Genomic DNA, 16,221 nt, shown 5'->3' with positions numbered 1-16,221 from the left:
CCCTTGGACATATCCCCAACATCATTGGTGCCATTGATGGGACCCATGTGGCCTTAGTACCCCCAAAAGACGATGAGCAGGTGTACAGAAACAGGAAAAGTTACCATTCGATGAATGTCCAGGTGGTCTGTTTGGCTGACCAGTACATCTCCCATGTAAATGCCAAGTTCCCTGGGTCAGTGCATGACGCGTATGTTATGCGAAATAGCAGCATCCCTTATGTGATGGAACAGCTACAGAGACACCGTGTGTGGCTAATAGGTGACTCTGGTTACCCCAACCTGCCGTGGCTACTGACCCCAGTGAGGAATCCCCGGACCAGGGCAGAGGAACGGTACAATGAGGCCCATAGGCGATCTAGGAGGATCATAGAAAGGACCTTCGGCCTCCTGAAGGCCAGGTTTAGGTGCCTGCATATGACAGGGGGATCCCTAATGTACTCACCCAAGAAGGTGTGCCAGATCATCGTGGCCTGCTGTATGCTTCACAATCTTGCATTGCGACGCCAGGTGCCTTTTCTGCAGGAGGATGGTCCAGATGGTGGTGTTGTAGCAGCTGTGGAGCCTGTGGAGAGTGAAGAGGAGGAAGACGACGGGGACGACACGGACAACAGGGACACAGTCATACAACTGTATTTTCAGTAGCACCCAGGTAAGAATCCCCCACGCCATTTTACATTTACTTCTGGCCTCCTGCATCTCTACTTTCTGTGTTTCCCCCCAGTTCCTTTCAACTGAATTGTGACTTTCCCTTGCCTTTTCAGAGCTGTATGACCCACTGCGTGACTTCTGGTTTGTTCGCCCATGGAGTAAAGCACATTGACATTGGTATGTTGTCATCACAATGTAACTGATCAATTTTGAACCGTTAAGTGTAATACATTTGTTAAGAATACAAGCAGACTCCTGAGTGTTTTAAGTGCAATTAGTGATTTATTTAAAGTGCTACATATAGGTCCATGATAGTAAAACGGTGATGGGTGGGGGTGGAGTGATGTCCATGGCAGAGTCCAGTTCTCGGTCGCACAGGTGCATTGTCCATATGCCTGTGGAAGGATGGAGCAGGGGCAGTTCAAGGTTGGACAGGGTGACGATGTGGGACAGTGGAATGACATCCGGGGGGATCTTAGGCTGGCGGGGGTCTTGGCATCCTACTCTGTTTTCCTTTGAGATCTCAGGTTCCTCTTGCGGGGTGGTTGATCTTCAGCAGGAGGTGGGGTTCTGGTGGCCCGTCGTTGTGTGGGGGCCTCCTGTCCACTTGCGCCGGCGGAGGTGGTAGGCTGTTCCTGGTCCGGGCTGGTGACAGGGGCCCTTTGGGGTGCCACATGGTCCCGCAATGTGGTGACTATTAGGTTCAGGGCCAGGACGATGTTCCTGAGCTCCTCTCTGTACCCCATGTACCGTTCCTCCTGCTGTGCCTGGATCTCCTGGAACCTGGCCAGTACCGTCGCCATCGTCTCCTGGGAGCGGTGGTATGCTCCCATGATAGTGGTGAGGGCCTCTTGGAGAGTCGGTTCCCTGGGCCTGTCCTCCCCCCCCTGTCGCACTGCAGCCCTCCCAGTTTCCCTGTTTCCCCGGGCCTCTGTCCCCTGGACGGTGTGCCCACTACCACTGCCCCCAGGTCCCTGTTGTTGTTGGGGTGTTGGGTCAGCCTGGGTGCCCTGTAGTGGCCGACACACCGATGATTGACCTGTCCTGGAGACAGAGGCATGGGCCCGCTGGGTGGGAGCTGTGCTGATATTCCCAGAGGGGGTTAGGTCTGCTGTGGCCTGTGTCTGTGTGTGGGGAACCGACTGTCCAGAGGTCCCCGATGGTCCGGGCTGGTCGTCAGGTTCTAGGTCGACAGAGCTGCTGTCCTCACTGGGGGCCTGTTCTGGGGGTGGGATGGACATATCTGGACCCTCCTGGCCGGTGTGTTGGCGTTCGGGCCCTGCAGGGGTGAAAGAGTATGGTTATTGCTTCTGTGTGTTCCATGGCGTGCGATTTGTGGGTGCCCTTGTCCCCCAGTGCTGGCATTCCCTTGTGGCAGGAGTTGTGAGGGTGGTTTGTGGGGGGGATGGGTATGTGCAGTGGTCATGCATAGGTGATGGGTGTCCATGGTTTGTGTTGGCATTCAGGGTTTGGTTTTGGGTTGGGTGGGTTGTGCTGGTGAGACATTGGCAGGGAGGATGTGTGCTGGGGGGGTTGGGGGTGAGGGTGGGGGTGTGGGTTGGCATGCTGGTGGTTGGGGGGGGAGTAGTTGAGACTAGACTTACCAGAGTCCATTCCTCCACCTACTCCAGCGAGGCCCGCAGGATGCAGGATGTTTAACACCTCTTGCTCCCATGCTGTGAATTCGGGAGGAGTGGGTGGTGGTCCGCCGCCAGTCTTCTGCACAGCGATGTTGTGTCTTGAGACCATCGACCGTACCTTCCCCCGTAGGTCGTTCCAGCGCTTTCTGAGGTCTTCCCGGTTTCTGGGATGCTGTCCCACAGCGTTGACCCTGTCGGCGATCCTCTGCCATAGCTCCGCCTTCCTGGCTATTGTGGTGTGTGCCGAAGAGCTGGGGCTCTACCCTTATAATTTCCTCCACCATGACCCTGAGTTCTTGGTCCAAAAACCTGGGGTGTCTTTGGGGTGCCATGGGGTGGTGTGGATGAGGTGTGGGGTGGTGTTTGTGGTGATGTGAGTGGTGGTGTGTGGTGATGTGTGCGTAGATGTGGTGTGGTTGATGATGTTGGGTTCCTGTGTGTGTTGGGGTTTTCGATTGCTGTGCTCGTTCTCTCTCTCTCTCTCTATCGCCTTCTCTCCGATTTCCAACTAGTGGGGGTTTGTGGGTGATGTGGGTGTGTGTTTTATAGTTGCTTGGATGTGTGGGGGTGGTGTTTGTATGTGTATCAGGTGTGTGTATTTCAAATTGTCCAATGTGGCTGTGTTTTGGAGCTGGGTGTGTATTTTGACCGCGGCGGTGTGTACCGCCAATGGAATACCGCGGTTGAATGACCGCCGCATGGATTCGTGGGTCGTAATGGCATGGGCGTGTTTGTGTTGGCGTGGCGGTGGAGGTTTGGTCAGCTCCAGTTTATCGCTGCCCGCTGATGAGGCGGCCTTCCGTGGATGTCGGGTTTTTGGCGGCTTGGCAGTTGTGGGTCAGAATGACCGTGGCGGTTTACCGTGGCCGCGGCGGTAGAATGGCGGTCTTCTGACTGGCGGTAAGAGCCTTTTACCGCCGAGGTCAGAATGACCCCCACAGTGTCTTTCCAAAGTGGAATTGCCCCTGGGTACCTGCTGGCATGGTCCACTTCCACCAGAGGGAACCAGTTCCCAGAAACAGTTTGACCATCAAGGGGTGCAACAATATCTATCCCTCCACTCTCAAAAGGAGCCCCACCATAGGTAGTAATACCAGAGGAGCCTTTGGCTTGCCCTCTGTATTGCCACTGACGTGACAAGTGATACGGAAACAATACAACCCCTTCACTTTCTCTGACATCTGGGGCCAATAAAAGTGATTGACTAATCTTTCCAATGTTTTAGTGTGTTCTAGATAACTAGCCAGGGGAATGTCATGGGACAGGTTGAAGAGGTACTCTCTGTATTGCTGGGGAACCACCACTCTCCCAGTTGCCCCTGGTATGGGGTCCTTTGCCCCACTATACAGAACACCCTCATCCTAGTATTTACCGTAGATACCACTTTCATTTCCCTTCACTTGCCTTTCAGTCAACTGTCCGAGGTCCTCAAGAGTGGGGCAAGTTCTCTGCCACTGGTACAAGTCCTCCTTGGAGAGACCACCTGTACTCTGACGTTCTGCCAATTCTACTGTGTCTCTCAAGGGAACATCCTTCTCTATAGACATCCGATCCTTCACCTCAGGGTTAGACTCATTCTGGGTCTAAGGACTTTTGGAAGTTGGCTAACTACACTTCCTACTTTTCATCTGTCTCTTAGGGACCTGGGCCATTCTTCTAGGCTCCAGGTTCCCATGATTACACTTTGCAACTGTTTGTGCTCTTGCCCAGCATTGCTTCATAAGCCCTCCTTTCCACACCTGTCCAAGCAGAAGTTTCTGTACTCCACTGGGATGGCAATGGACACAGCTACCTTTTTAGGTCAATAACTGCTTCCCACTCAATGTTCACCATAGCCATGGGACAAAACTTTGTATCATTGTCAGAATTTACTATCTGGTGCACTTCATCAGCAATGATTTGGTCTTGGGATATCAGCTCGGCCATGACCATGGTTATGCTGGCACCTTTATTTCTCAGAGTCTTGACCTCAGTTGCAATGAACGTTGGCCACTGCCTGGATATTTTCATACTTACAGGCCAGGTAGCTAATATGTCAGTTTCCATCCCAACAACTGATATTAGGGAAACCTGAGTATACCCCATGGAATCCCCAGGGACAACTTCTACCCCCATCCCTACTTTGGTAATACTATGGGATAGCCACCAGTGGGTGGCTTCTTGGTGCACAAGAATCTCCTATCTTGTGTTCTCACTGCTGGTAGTGAAAACACACCTCAGCATTTAAAGGGTTGTAACTCTTTCCTTGGTACCCCGCCTTGGATTGGGATGGGTCTCGGGTCTTCCCTCTTTGGTATTCTTTTGGAGCCTGTTCAGTATTTAATTTGAGCTGGTGGTTGCCAGTGGGGCCACCTGCACTCATTTTTGGCAACCCGCATATATTTTTCCTCATCTGATATTTTTACAGAGCAAAACAGGAAAAAACAAAACCAGGAAAAAAAAGGAGGAAGAGAAAGATGGAAAAATGCCACCTAAGGTGGAAGACAGAATCTGTAATAGTGTGATAAAGGGAATGGGAAGGTCTGGCAGTGTTTTAAAAAGGCCTGGAGTGGATTCAGGACTACACAGCCCTGGTATTCGGTCTGCTGACATTTATTTGTGTCTGCCTGGGCTTCTGAGCACCCTCACTCATTTGTTTTTACAAATAAAGCACTTAGCTTGTTTCACCTGACATCTTTGAGTAGTAGTCCCTCAAACCTTTTGTCTTCAACCCTGCTGTTTCTTTAACTCATTTGTGTTTGCTTTTGGAATCTGTGCACTTTCTCACTGCTAACCAGGGCAAAAGTGCATGTGCTGTCACCCTAAAACTTGGTACAATTGCCCAACACCTGATTGCCACCTTTAATTTACTTGTAAGTCCATAGTAGATGGTACTACCTGTACCCAGGTTTTGTAAATTAAATGTTACTAGTGGGCCTTCAGCACTTCTTGTCCCACCCCATAAAGTAGCACTTTAAAACGTTTCTCAGGCCTGTCACTGCAGCATGTAGGACATTTTTAAAACTGCCATTTTGACCTGGCAAAACAAACCTTTTGCCAGGCCCTAACTTTTGTCCTTTTTAATGCATATGTCACCCCTAAGGTATGCCCTAAAAGCGTACAAAAACATCAAGATGATGGATTGAATGCTTGAATTAATCCCAGTACCTGGCAATCGCTCGAGCCGCAACCCAATCCATTATTGTTTGCCCAATATGCCAAATCAGTTTAGACCCAGCCATGTGCCAATCAGTCTTGACCCTGCTGCTCATGGGAACAGTCCAACCCGAACTGCCATGCCAGGCCCACCCTAATCCAGAACACAAGCAATGTAGGACTAGTTTCACCCTTCAGCCAGGCATAGCTTGGTCCCAGTGGCACAGTGAGCCTGGGACCAACGTCAGGGTATACCCGGCGCACTTAGGGCATCAAATACAAAAAAAAAAACAAGATGATGGATTGAATGCTTGAATTAATCTCTGCCACTGGCATTCGCTCTGGGCCACATCCCAATTCATTGTTTTTCTCCCATCATGCCACTTCCGTTTGGACCCAGCCATATGCAAATCAGTCTTAACACTGCTTCCCGTGGGAACAGTCCAGCCTGAACTGCCAGGTGCTCCCTAAACCAGAACACAAGCAACACAGGACATGTTTCACTGTACTTCGAGCTCTTCAGTCCGATGTAGCTTGGTTCCACTTTTACAGGTAGCCTGGGACCCACGTCTGAGCATACCTGACACCCTTAGTGCATTTCTTTTACTTTTGCCTTGTAAATATTTTGACATCTGTGTGGACCTTCCACACACATTTACACAAATTTGCAATTGTAGCTGGACTCTAGTCTCAGCTAGAATGTGAGTAGACAATTATTCTGTGTGTGCTCTGCAGAGGCCAAACCACTTACAGACACCTTGCCCTCAGCGCCAGAGCCCTCAATCAAAGCCTCTCAATCACCCTGGCCACATCCCAATCTGTCATTTTTCACCCACCATGTCACCTCAGTTTGGATCCAGCCATGTGTAAATCAATCTTCATTTTACTCCTCATGGGAAAAGTCCAGTCAAGTCCGAACTGCCAGACCAGGCCCTCCCTAAACCAGAACACAAACAAACTAGGACTGATTTTGCTCTAGTTAGGGCTCTTTAGCCAGGTTTAACTTGGTTCGAGTGGCGCAGTGAGCTTTGGACCACATCTAGGCATATCTGCCGTACTGGCACCAAATACGAAAAACAAGGTGATGGGTGGAATGCTTTATTTAATCTCAGCCACTGACATTCGCTCTGGGACACATCCCAATCCATCTTTTTTCTCAGCTAGAATGTGAGTAGAGAATTATTCTGTGTGCTCTGCAGAGAGGCCAAACCAATGACAAACACTTTGCCTTCAGCCTCAACGCCAGAGCTCTCAATCAAAGCCTCTCTTAAACATCTGGCACGGCCCAAAATATGCACTAAATAACAGTAATAAGATGCATGAAAAATACTACAGAAACACAACATGGTGAAATGGCTAAGACTCTTGGGGAATGCAAAATTAAATAAAACATTAAATTAAAGAGGAACTAAAACATTGACATTCATTACCTTAACGTTTTTAATATTCATTGTTCATAAATCAAGCTTTGTTAGCAATAAAGTTAAGGGCATGAAGAAAGGGCCAGTTTAATGCCATACAGCATTTCACTGTCTTTAATATTTGCACATATTTCTCCCTTTGCGCTTGACTTCAACATTTGGATAAACTTTCCAAGGGAATAAAAACCCTGCTCATCTTTTGGATCAGTTTCGCGGGGGAGAAAATACAGCAGCTCCACTTCTAATGGGGCCAGCGACCTGCACTTAGGGCCTGAGGTGTCACAGAGGGGGAGGTTGGCATCATCAGGGGTCTCAACACATTATACATAACACAAGATTAGCATTATCACACTTACCATTACTGAGGACAAGTCGCAAAATTACACATGCTTGCAACCAGTCCTGCTGTGTGACAAATAGGAAATGGTGGGAGTTATGCCTGTGAATGATGGATGTCTGGCCTTACGCAGGGATGCAGAATTTGAAGCCCAAAACCAGGTTATTGACAGCATCACTGACCTACAGGGGATACAATGGCAGTAAAGGGCTTTTGAAAGGTAAGCCCTGCGTTGTGCGTCACATTGCAGAGAGTTGATTTAATGCCTGGCTTCTGTCTCCTCCTTCAGAGCGAGGTGGGGCAAGCTGCCTGGGACAGACAGCCCAGACTTAAATACATTGCTCTGTTTATAGATACGATCGTATCTCTAAATAAATTGATCTTTTTAATCTTTTTTAAGGCATATGTGGAGGAATTTCAGAGGGGCGCAGCCCCAAAGCCCTAGTAGAGAAACTGCCCCTGCCCTCCTATTCATCTGCTATCTTGGCCATGTCTCTGGGACTAGACAGCTTGTAATGTACCAGATGCTGGTGTAAAGTCTCTGTAGGACAATTAGTAAGTATGTATCCATTTACTACCAAACAGTAGATCCCTTCATAGGTGTCTACTATGTTAGGCTTTATCCAGCCATCTAGTGCCTTTGTTGAAGCATCCACAAAGTCCACCCATGTCTGTGTTGTCCCCTTATGTGTGTTCCTGAATCTCTGTTGATACTCCTCTCAGTTGGGACCAAAGAACTTTAAAAGTGCTGCCTTCATGTGGATGTAATTTCTACCACCTCACCCTCTACAGTCAGAAGACTATGTTCCCCACCACTGGTACCAGTTCCCACAACAAGGACCCCCAGTGTTGGGCAACCCCCCCTTCTCATCCTAGGAGCTCTCTCATATGATGTCAGGCACTCATCTATGTCATTCCCCTCGACATACTTAAGCACAATATCTTTTGGCAAGGCTAGGTCATGGGCACCCCCTGCAGGTACCTCAAGCTCCTTGTTGCTGCCACCATTCTCTTTGGGCTTCAGGTCCACTTTGACCTTCCTCTTCTCAAGTCATTGCCTCTTTTCCTTCAGGGCTAATGTCCATTCCTCCAGGTCTAGAAGTCTCACTTGGGCCTCAAAGTTTCTTTGCCCCTTTCTCTGAAGTTGACCTCCCCTTACTGCCAGATACTGAGGTGAGATGGGGCGGATAGTTGTGGTCGGAGTGTTGTCGCTCCACTCACCTTCCTCATTTATGACTCGCCAGTCATCATCCCTCTTTCTCACCGTCTGTGGTAATTTCACTTTCCAGAACTGCTTGGGCCCTGTGGGCTTTTTCCCAGGCCCTGGGGGCCCCCTTGCGATCTTCTTTCTTTGCTGAAGAGCCCAGGTTAATCTTTATGTCCTTACACAAGCCTCTGATTTCATTGATCTTGAGTGTGGTCAGCATAGTCAAGTTGATCTCCATATTTCCTGAATCTTTTTTGCAACGTTCAGAATTTTTTTCCAACATTTTCAAAGTTTTCCAAAACGTTCTACGTTTGTAAACTCTTGGAAACTGTGCCTTGGAGACTTCGGAACATAACCGAACAAAGCAACATTTATTGGAAACCACAATTACTTCTTTTTAGGTGCTGACTTTGCAGATTTTTTAGTTTTCCAACTTATTAACTGCATGGTACTGCAAAAACACAAGTTCAGGGTTGAACTGCTAGGCACTAATGTGAGGAAAGTGGTTTATTATGTGGTGTGGTTGTGTGACCTCACTGTGTAATAATATCACAATCCCATATTAGGTCCATTCAGGTTCATTTGAAAAACCTTAGCTCAGTGCTGAGCAGCTATGGCTCAGAGTAGTCAGGCTTTAACAACAGTACAAGTGTAAAGCATTAAGAAGCATCAAAACAGCTGAATAGGAAGAAAATGCAACACAATCAAAATCTGGCACCACTCTATAAAAATAGGTTGCATTTTATCTTGGTTAAGTAGACATCTCAAAGACAAAAAATCACTGGAGGGTTGTGAAGATCTACATTTTTAAAGGAACAATATATCACAGTTTTTTAGTTAGTGCAATAAATCATTGTAATCAACTGTGCCACACGGTTTAGGGTTAGCCACAAAATGCAACTTGAAAATGGCTACAAGGGTGGTCTTGTGGTGACCATCTCCAGCACAGACCCGGTCAAAGGGACTAATAAAGTCTAGCTGAAGATATATGCCAGTTAAAACAGTCTCCAGTCCAGTTCCAGGGTCCATGGGTGAACCGCCATAGGAATAAATGGAGTGGTCCTGATTCAAGAGTGCAGGTTGCTGAAGATGCTCAAGGATGCTGAGGATGTTGAGCTGCTGTCAGTGGTCTTCCTGTGGCCACCCCTCAGTCTATGTACATGATGGGTCACTCTGGCCTGAGGGGTCGGTGTAACTTGAAGTCCAGATGAAGTCCAGCTAAAAAACAGTAGCAGCTGGTCTACTGGTCTTCGGTCACAGCAAAACCAGTGGTTCCCTTTAACTGGCATTTACTTTCTAGCTAGGTACCAAACTGTACTCCAACGGCTCTCTTGGGTCCTGACAACTCAGGTGTAATATTTGAAGGTCAAGACTCAGTGTCCCAAGCTGCACTTCAGCAGGGAGTGGGGATCAGACTTTCCTGGCTACCAACTCTCCAAGGCAGGCTACTTCAGCTTTCATAGCCCAGTGGCTGTACCAGAGAGGCACCTAAATGACTCTTTGAGTCATCTCTGTCTGGATCTTGGGAATGATTTTTCCTTGAACATGACACCACAGGGACAGTCCTTTCAATGCAAGCCCAAGCCCAAGTTGCAGCAGGTGCAGTCCAGCATTTGGTGCAACCACTCTTTGCTGGGTCCAGGGAATAGCAGTCCTACTTCAGTCCTCTCTCCAGTGCAGGCATGATTTGAGGTCTGGGTGCCACGGATGCCACATTTATGACAGTTTCTTGCCCTCAGGAGATGTGAATACTATTAACCACTGGGCTACCAGTTCCTCTCCCACCTAATGATGACTTCCTGTAAAATGTGGCATGTAGCTGGTTCAGAATGTACAATTCCCCCTCTCACAGCATAGCAGAACCCTTCTTTTGGTGCGTGGAGCTCCCAAGCCCAATCCAGAGGTGTGGTCAGCAGCATGCCCACGGAAAAAAAAATGTGTGGCAATGGCTTCTCCCTCTTTGTTTGAAATGCCAGCCTGTCTGCAAAAACAAAAGAGCAGCCCTTCTGTCGTGTGTTTCTGCCTTTTCCCCTTCAAAGGCTGCTTTCCATTTGAAGCTCACCTTTTAGGCTTGCACCCTGCTTAGCCATCCTCCAAGGAGGAGGTCACCCTTCTTACAACAGCAGGCCCTTTGCGTCCCTTCTTAAAAGGCAATCACAGCTCTTCACAGGAGGGCAGAAGGGTGCCTCAAAGACAGCAACTTGTGTGCAACCGTAAACTGTCACTGGAACTTTTGGGCAACAAAGTGGCAACTTTCTAAAGATGCCATTTGTATAAAGTTACATTAAGTTTGACTTGGGCAAAAAGTGGGGTTTAATGAAATGATTCTTTTGATACCTTGAAATATTGTATCTAGTAGTCCCAAGCACAAGTTAGCACTGTTGAATTGTCAGTGTGTAACTCTGTACTTGTCAACAGGGCCACTAGCCTTTCCATCGTAAAAACAACAATGTGGGGTTTTTATTATCAGGACACATAAAGTTACTAAAACACATTTCCATTTTTGTATTATAATGCACCTTACCTTTAGGGCTTATTAGGCCTGCCTTAGAGTGACTTAAAGGAAGGTTTTGGACTTTACAATTACATTAAAGAGCAAAGTCAAATTGTCAGTGTAAAAACTGCTCGGTCATTCATCAGTAGCCGAGTAGGAGTCATGCTTTCTTTTTCACACTTGTGGTGGCACAATAAGTGCTGCAGTCCACAAAAGTCATTTCAAATTAAAGACCCTGGGTACCCCTGGTACCGTAGACTCATAAGTATGTCAACTTATACAAATTGTGGTTGAGCTAATTAAACATATACCTCTTATATGGTCAGAGCACTGGCACTGAGGACTGTTTGGCAAGACTTAGTACACCTTTGGTCAACAAAGCAGGAGTCTATATTCTGCCTCCTAAGTTTTCATTTGTATGCTAGTAATGTTAGAGACATTACACTGTCAGTCATTGAAGAGTGCTTTTGGAAATCTGTCCAGCAGATGCCTAATAGTTGTCCCTCTAAAGCTCTTTTAGTACACTTGTGGAGAAGATGTTCCTGTCTGAGAAATACAACTTAGCTGCAGTTGGGGCTGGATAAAGAGACTCGTCATGGATAGGTTACAGGTCAAAACTATTACACTGAGGTGGAATCGCTCTGCAGCGTAATATAACACACGCTGCTGACGAAGATCTTGAAATGGCTCCCAAGTAGCACCAGAAAAACTGTCACTAAAGCCACAGTCACCAGCAAGTTGGATTACGGGAACAGCCTCTATGTCAGCATCACCAAGAAACTTGCTAGAAAACTGCAAACCATCCAGAATTTGGCAGCCAGACTCCTCCTGAACCTCCCACACATGACTCACATCGTAACATACCACAGGAAGTTCCACTGGCTCCTGATACATGAACGAGCTCATTCAAAAGTTCTCACACACACATTCAATGCACTGCACAACTTATGCCCCACCTACCTGAACAGGCAAATCTCCTTCCACCAAGCACCCAGACACCTCCACTCTGCAGGGTGCAGTCTTTAGGGATGAGCCTGCAACAGCAAGTACTAGCACATGTGTATCGCTTGTGAGGCGCAGTTGTATTTAGAAAAGGGCTTGGAGCCCGCTTGTTGCTTATCATTTGTTTGATTGCGTGGCGCTCTTCTTTACAGCCTCGCAGTTGGTCACGGCTGGCATGTCATCATTTCTGTTCCTGTCCGTGGAGCAGGACCAAGCACTGATTGATTCATCATAATCAGTGCCCGTCTGCTACCCCCGAAGTGATTGAAGTATTAATGTGTTCTTTTTAACTTGTAGTGCCCTGTACACAGAAGGCACGGGACTGGTAAAAATGTGCTAAGCAGGATAAACAAAATTGCTAAATTTTATTTTCTATAGTTAACTTTTTGTTTTATTTTGCCAAGTCTACTTTTCTCACTTTGCACTGATGTTTTGTTTTTGCTCCCTGGTGCTTTTTCTTAAAAGATGACCATTATCTTGTTCTGAATATTGGAAAGCAACATTATTTCTTTCTTGTATGTAATTTCCAAAATGATGCTTTAACACATAATCATGCAGTATGCCCCAATCCACCCCACTCAAATCCAATCCGTCCCATTCCAATCCAAAGCGATCTGCCCCATTCCACTCCAAAAACATCTGCCCCACTTCAGTACAGCGATCCAAAACAATCTGTCCCACTCTAATCCACAACAATCTGCCCCATCCCAATCCACAACAATCTGCCGCACTCCAAGCAGGCCAAAACAATCTGCCCCACTCCATCCTGTCCCCCTCCAATCCAAAACAATCTGCCCAACACCAACCTGCATCACTACAATCAAAACAATCTGCCCCACTCCAATCTACTCCAACTCAAAAGAATCTGCCCCACTCCAATCCAAAATAGTCTGACCCACTCCAAACAAAAACAATCTACCCCACTCCAAAACAATCTGCCCCATTCCAGTCCAATCCACCTCACTCCATCATAATCCACCACACTCCAATACTCCCAATCCACCCCACTCCAATCTGCCCCACTCCAATCCAAAAGAACCTGCCCCTCTCCAATCCACAACAATCTGCCCCACCCAATCCTAAATAATTTGCCCCACTCTAACATGCCCCACTCCCACCCAAAAAAAACATACCCCACTCCAATCTAAATAAATCTGCCCCACTCCAATCTAAAACAATCTACCACACTCCAGTCCAAATCAATCTGCCCCACCCTAATCCAAACAATTATCTTGTTCTAAATATTGAAAAGCAACATTGTTTCTTTATTATATGTAATTTCCAAAATTATGCTTTAATACATAAGGGTGCAGTATGCCCGATCCACTCCAATTCAATCCAATCGCCCCACTCCAATCCACTTCAATTCACCACACTACAATCCTCCCAGCCCACCCTACTCCAATCTGCCCCACTCCAAAAAACAATCTCCCCCACACCAATCCAAAGACATCGGCCCCACTCCAGTACAGTGATCCAAAACAATATGCCCCACTCTGAACCACAACAATCTGTCCCACCCCAATCCAAAACACTCTTCCCTACTCTAATCCAATACAATCTGCCCTTCTCCAATCCAAAACAATCTGCCCACTCTATTCCAATGCAGTCTGCTCCACTCCAATCCAAAACAATCTACCTCACTCCAATCCAAAACAATCTGCCCCATCCAAATCCAAAACAAACAACCCCACTCCAATCCAAAACAATATGCCCCACTCCAGTCCAAAACTACCTGCCCCACTCCAATCTGCCCCACTCCAGTCCAATCCAGCTCACTGCATCCAATCCACTACACTCCAGTCCTCCCAACCCACTCCAATCTGCCCCATTTCAATCCAAAACAATCTGCCCCAATCCAAACCAATCTGACCCATTCCGATCCACAGCAATCTGCCCCTCCCCAATCCAAAACAATCTGCCCCACCCCAATCCAAAACAATCTACCCCATTCTAATCCAATACGATCTGCCCCACTCCAACCTGTCCCAGTACAGTCCCAAAAAATCAGACCCACTCCAAAACAATTTGCCTCACTCCAAAACAGTCTGCCCACACCAAAACAATCTGCCTCACTCCAGTCCAATCCACCTCACTCCATTCCAATCCACCACACTCCAATCTTTCCAAACAACTCCTATCTGCTCCACTTCAATCCAAATCAGTCTGCCCACTTCAATCCACAGCAATCTGCCCCACTCCAATACAAAATAAATATTCCCCACCCCAATCCAAAACAAACTGCCCCACTCCAATGTGCCGCACTCCAATCCAAAACAATTAACCCCACTCCAATCTAAAACAATCTGCCCGACTCCAATTTAAGAAATCTGCCCCACTCCAATCCAAACCAAGATGCCCCACTCCAATCCATCCCAATCTACCCCACTCAAATCCAAAACAATAATCTTGTTCTAAATATTACAAAGTAACATTGTTTCTTTCTTATATGTAATTTCCAAAATTATGCTTTAGCACATGATTGTGCAGTACGCCCTAATCCACCCCACTCCAATCCACTTCAATCCAATCCCCACACTACAGTCCACTTTGATTCACCACACCCCAATCTTCCAAACCCACCCTACTCCAATCTACCCCGCTCCAAACCAAAACAATCTGCCCCACTCCAATCCAATACAATCTGCACCACTCCAATCCCCAGCAATCTGCCACATCCCAATCCAAAACAATCTGCCCCCTCTAATCCAAAATAATCTGCCCCACTCTAATCCAAAACTATCTTCCCAACTCCAATTCAAAACTATCCGCCACACTCCAATTTGCCCCAGTCCAATCCAAAACAATGTGACCCACTTCAAGCCAAAACAATTGGCCCCACTCCAAACTATCGGCCCTACTGTAAAACAATCTGCCCAACTCCAAAACAGTCTACCACACTTCAGTCCAATCCACCTCACTCCATCCCATTCCATGACACTTCAATCCTCCCAAACCAACCCACTCCAATCTGTCCCACTTCAATCTAAAACAATCTGCCCCACTCCAATTCTAAACAATCTGAGCCACCTCAATCCAAAACAATCTGCCCCACTCCAACATGCCCTACTCCAATCCAAAACAATTTGCCCCACTCCAATCCAAACCAATCTGCCCCACACCAATCGAAACCAATTTGCCCCAATTCAGTCTAAACCAATCTGGCCTCTGCCCCACTCCAATCCACCCCCTCCAATCCAGTCCACCTCACCCTGATCCACTTCAGTCCACCTCACTCCGCTCCGCCCCAATCAAATCTGCCCCAATCTGATCCACCCCAATCTGAGCCACCCCAGTCTAATCTGTCCCACTCCAATCCTCCCCACTCCAATCCAAAACAATCTTCCCCCTCCAATTCAAAACAATTCACCCCACTCCAGTCGGTCCACTCCAATCTAAAACATTCTGACCTTTTCCAATCCAAAACAGTCTGCCCCACTTTAATCCAAAACAATTTGCCCCACTTCAATCTGCCCCACTCCGATCCAAAACAATCTGCCCCACTCCAATTCAAAACAATCTACCCCACTCCAATTGGTCCACTCAAACCTAAAACAATCTGGCCTTTTCCATTCCAAAACAGTCTGCCACACTTTAATCTAAAACAATTAGCTCCACTACAATCTGCCCCACTCCACTCCAAAAAACAATCTCCCACACACCCATCCAAAAACATCTGCCCCACTCCAGTACAGTGATCCAAAACAATATGCCCCACTCTGATCCACAGCAATCTGTCCCACCCCAATCCAAAACAATCTTCCCCACTCTAATCCAATACAATCTGCCCCACTCCAATCCAAAATAATCTTCCCTATTCTAATCCAATACAATCTGCCCTACTCCAATCCAAAACAATCTGCCCACTAGATTCCAATACAGCCTTCCCCACTCCAAACCAAAACAATCTATCCCACTCCAATCCAAAACAATCATCCCACTCCAATCCAAAACAATCTGCCCCATCCCAATCCAAAGCAAACAACCACACTCCAATCCAAAACAATCTGCCCCACTCCAGTCCAAAACTATCTGCCCCCACTCTCCAATCCGCTCACTGCATTCCAATCCACCACACTCCAATCCTCCCAACCCACTCCAATCTGCCCCATTTCAATCTAAAACAATCTGCCCCACTCTAATCTAAAGCAATCTGCCCCACTCCAATCAAAACCAATCTGACCCATTCCGATCCACAACAATCTGCCCTCCCCAATCCAAAAAAATCTGCCCCACTTGAATCCAAAACAATCTACCCTACTCTAATCCAATACAATCTGCCCCACTTCAATACAAAACAATCTGCCCCACACCAATACAAAACAATCTGCCCCA

This window comes from Pleurodeles waltl, chromosome 7 (genome assembly GCF_031143425.1).
Source record: "Pleurodeles waltl isolate 20211129_DDA chromosome 7, aPleWal1.hap1.20221129, whole genome shotgun sequence".
Taxonomy (NCBI): domain Eukaryota; kingdom Metazoa; phylum Chordata; class Amphibia; order Caudata; family Salamandridae; genus Pleurodeles; species Pleurodeles waltl.
This window is presented reverse-complemented; position numbering follows the sequence as displayed.